Consider the following 5,016-nt stretch of genomic DNA (forward strand, 5'->3'; position numbering starts at 1 on the left):
TCAGTTTGAGGACTGAGGTGTATCTCACTTGCTATGCATCTGAGAGTTGGATAATGAATAAGGATGACAAAAGAAGAATTGATGCCTTTGGGTTGTGTTGTTAGAGAAGAGCACTAAACATCCCATGGACTGACAAAAGAACAAACAAATGTCTTGGAGAGGGTGCGGACAGAGAGCTCTTTAGAGACAAATATGATGAGGCTTCGCCTCGTATACTACAGGTATGTTGGTAGGAGGGGCTATTCCTTGGAGAGGGACATGATGCTCAGAAAGGTGGAGGGTCAGTGAAGGAAAGGAAGACCTTCGACCAAGTGGATTAATTAGGTGACTGCTGCAATGGGTTCTAATGTGTCAGGAAGGATGAAGATGCACAGAAGAGTACAGGGTTCAGTTCTGCTGTTCATAGAGTCACTATGGATCATACTCCACTCGACAGCACCTAACTTACTTTAAGGAGAGCAGATTAAATATCCTGGACAAGTGGCACTGCCAGGACAGGTTAGTACTGTAGGAATGAGTCATTGCTCAGGCGTCGTTAGCATGATGGAGTGGTGGCAGTGCTTGGAGAGGTAAGGCATGGAACCTGTATCTGGCAGATGATATGGGCTGTCCTTTTAAATCCAGTCTTCATCATCTACCAGTATGCCTGCACTTCATGGGCATAGTTTATTGCGTTTTGTTGCATTAAAAGGCTCTTTTAATCTATAATAATTTCTGTACACAGGTTCCCACTCTCAGTGCATGAACTGGTTGTTCCATAAAGTAGATAATGCAAGATGTCTTTCTTACTTGAGGCTTGTCTCTACTCAATTCAAGATGGTACTGGTCAGCTCACCAAAATGCCAATACAGTGGATTTTTTCCCCACTCCACCTCTGGTGAGGTTCCCAGAGTGTCTCACCTGCCCAGGTGAAGGTTTGATCAGGCATTCATCTGTGCATCTGTGCATGGATGAGGAGTAAATAGTCTTCCATCTTCCAGTATCTTTCTGTTATGTTCCAGTATCATTTTCCTTCTTTTCTTGCGGGGCAAGAGGTTGCTACACTGGTCTGAGATATTTATTATGGGCCTCTCGTCCATGTTTTTATCCCTTCTCTGTTCAAATATGTTGATCTCCCAAGCCTCTAGATGTTCAAATGGCCTATGGCTGGGGTTTTGTTAGACTACCTCTGTGTCCCTTTGGAGATGAGCAAGTTCCTCAGTCTGTCTAGGTTGCCATTCCATCAGAACTTCTCCATTTCCCTTTATACAACTTCCTATTTTCTTAGATTCACACTTCATATAACTATTTTCCAATTATTAATGGATGTTTACAGCGATTTTTCCTTATTTGTGTCTTCTAATCTGAAGTATTCTATTTTGAGTACTATATCTAAAAATGCTTCTTTTTATTCATTGGGGGGCATTTGTTTGGTAAGGGCTTTTTAACTTAAAAAGTTTGTATACACTGTTTTTCACAGTGGTTCTTCCAATTTCATTTACCTTCATTTTCCTTCATCAGATTTCCAAATAAGGTCTGTGATTTTGCATAGTGCCTGTTATTTCAAAAGTGGGTGGTTAATCCTATTTCTTAGTCTGTCTAATCTGGAAGGTCTCCTGAAACCTTTACACCACGGGTGACCCTGCTGGTATTTGAACATCTGTGGAAAAGCTTCCAGCATCACAACAGCCTGCAAGTCACTTCAGTACAGCAAACTGACAGTCAAGTGTTATACTTCTAAGAACAAACTATAAGCAAATATGCATATACATTGTTGTTGTTGTGTGTCATCGAGTCACCCACCTGTGACACAGCAAGTACAACAGTTCTGAACACTGTTCTATCCTGAACCAACGTTATTGTCTCTGACACATCTACCCCTACTGCTCCAGTCACTGAATAAATGCATCTCATCCAGGCTTTTACTTTTTTGCACTGTCCCTTCACCCTCCCAAGCATGATGTCTCACTCCAAGGACTGGTCCCTCCTGGCAACATATTTGAAGTATGTCAGATGGAGCTTCAGAACCCTTGCCTCTCAGGAGCAGCCTGGTTTCACTCTCTCCAGGCAGAACATATTTGTTCTCCTAGTGGTCCATGGTATATTCAATACTCTTCTCCAGCACTCCAGCTCAAAAGCATCAATTCTCCTTCTACCATCCCTAGTTATTGTCCAGCTTTCTGATGTGATACTATTTCACAAATAATCGTGAAGACCATGACCTTCAAGATCAAGATCAGGGGCATTCTAGTCTCCAGACTGACACTGGTGCTCTTCAGTACTTTGGAGAAGCCCCTGACAACAGACATTCCCAATGAATTTGTCTTTTGATTTCCTGGTTGCTGGTACCAAGAGTGTTGATTATGTAGCCAAGCAACTGAATCTGGTGATAATCTCAGTCTCTTCACCATCTATCATGATGCTGCCAATCCGCCCAGTGGTGAGAATCTTTGTTTTCTTGACGTTGAGCTTCAATCCATATTGAAGGCTACAGTCCTTGACCTTCAAGCAAAAAGGCAGCAAATGCCTATTTCTCCTCAGTTTCAGCAAGCTAAGTTGTGTCATCTGCATAATACAAGTTGTTGACAAGTTTTCCTCCAATCCTGATGCCATATTCCTCCTCATAGAGCCCAGCCTTCTGAATAATCTGTTCCACAAAATGATTGAAAACGTATGGAGATAGGATGCATCCCTGGCTTACACCTTTCCTGATTTTTAACCAAGCGGTGTTTCTTTGCTCTGTTCTGACGACTAACTCCTGGTCCAAGTATAGGCTGGTTTTTTTGACCAGTAAAGGTACAACCAAGACAAAATGGTTATTGTGTTTGGCTACCTCTTTGTGGTAAATTCTGAACTTCCATATTAGAACATAAGAGACACTAATTATACCCTTTCCAATATCATTATCTGAGAAAGAAATTGGTTAATATATCCAAGTCAGCTTCCTCTCAGAGCATTACTACAAAGAGATAACATTCCTGCCCTTTGGGTGAGGGTCAGTCCAGAAGGGATAAAGAGTTCAAAGGGGAGATGAATAATACCAAGGATAACCAATCCTTATCTCTATGAGTTATCGTGGGTGATTAATCTTTGATAAATAAAAACACAAAATAGGTAAGAGTCAAAAGAAGTGAAAGTTATGTTGAAAGTACCAGAATGGCCAAACTTGACAGTAGTCAAATTAATGCATCTTTGAAGTTTGTACAACACAGGGCAAATGCCATAAGCTGACAAACATAGCCCATTTAAAGATGATCACTCATTCACTTGTTGCCATTGAATCACAGCTATCTCATCGTTGACCCTCCAGTGGGTTTTCAAGGCTGTAAATCACATGGGGGGAAAAATTGTCCCTCTTTCTCCCCTGGAGTCGATGATAGATTCATACCACTAGACTGGCCTTTAGGTTAGCAGTACCATGTCTTTTGGATTATGCCACTAAAGTTTCTGTTGTTATTATTATTACATATTTTTGTTGATTTGCATGCACTCATATACATTATGTTTCATGCATGTATTGTGTCTAATATAATCTTTTGTTTACTTTGTATTCCATTCAGGTATATTTATGGCTTTTGTTAGTTTGGTTGGTTGGTTGTGTTTTTTACCATGCAATTATCTTATTAACAATTACATTTGTGAAAGCATATAAGCCAACTACTTCATCCCTAATGGTTACTATTTTCATTTTTGAGAGCCAATTTCTGATTTGCCCATACTTATCAAGCTTCCCCTTTTTACTGAAGAATCTTCTGTTCAGTTTGGAAATTCAGAGAATCTGCATCCATAAACAAGGTCCAGTCTACAGTAAGCCATCAAGTTGCAGCAGTCAACACTAACTCATAGCATGGATCACTTCATCATTCTTTTCATCTGGATAGGTCTGGTCAACTCACCCCCAGCCATCTGTGGCTAAGTCCAACTGGGTATCAGCAGCAAACTCAAGAGCCCACACTTCTCCCTGCATTCCAAACTGGCTGGTCTCTTCACTCAGCCTTAGCCACGTCAGTAAGTCAGCAGTCCTCATGACTCCCTGCTCCTCAAGCCAGCAACTCTTTTTCACTTATCTGTGCATTTGTGCATGCTGGGTAGCCAGTGCTGAAATAACAGGTCCAAGCTCAGCTTGGTAGAGTTCCTCTTAAAAGTGATTTTTTTTTAAATGTACTGTCAAGCTGGAACTGACCGATAGCTGACCCTCCAGCAGGTTTTTGGAAAAGGTAAATCACCCGGGTTTAGATTAGTCATCTTTCTCCCAAGGAGTAGCTGATAGATTAGAACTGTGTGCCTCTTAAAGGTGAAGTTGTTAGAGTTCCGCAGCTTCATGTCGAAACTAAACCACAGCTGACCCTCCAGCAGGTTTTTCAGAGGCAGTTAATTGCACAGAAGATTTCCCATCTTTCTTTGGAAGAGCAGCTGGTGGATTCGAACATGTGCCTTCAGGATTGCAGCACAGCTTCTTATCATTAGGCCACCAAAGCTCCCTAAAGGTGATAGTCATTTAATTATACTTTTGCACAAGAAATGGTAAAGTAGTACAGAGTAGCATGAATATCTGAATTTTCATTAACTCCTCATCTCATTGGGTAATATCCAACATAAAGTTAGATTGACTACACTAACTGATGACTGTGTTAACAAAAAACATCCAAGAATTTTTAAGCCACACTTTAGTTGGGCTACAAATAGTAGTAAGAGTACATCTATTTTTAGATATATATAAATTTGAACATACATATAAATACATTTGTATTTATCTCTTTATTATACGTATAATTTCTATATATTAGTCAATCTAGGCCAGTATACATTGGTTAAGTATCCTAAATTCTTCAGCAAAGTTATAAAAATAATTGATACCTTTGAGCTGTGGTGCTGGAGAAGAGTATTAAGAATACCATAGACTGCTAGGAAAACAAACAGATTTGTCCTGGAAAGGGGTAAACCGGGTGGCTCCTTGGAGGCAAGGATTCTGAGGCTCCGTCTAACATACTTTGGACATGTTGTGAGGAGAGACCGGTGCTTGGAGAGGGACATCAT

Source organism: Elephantulus edwardii, unplaced genomic scaffold (genome assembly GCF_000299155.1).
Source record: "Elephantulus edwardii isolate Elephantulus edwardi_28Jun2011 unplaced genomic scaffold, EleEdw1.0 scaffold00146, whole genome shotgun sequence".
Taxonomy (NCBI): domain Eukaryota; kingdom Metazoa; phylum Chordata; class Mammalia; order Macroscelidea; family Macroscelididae; genus Elephantulus; species Elephantulus edwardii.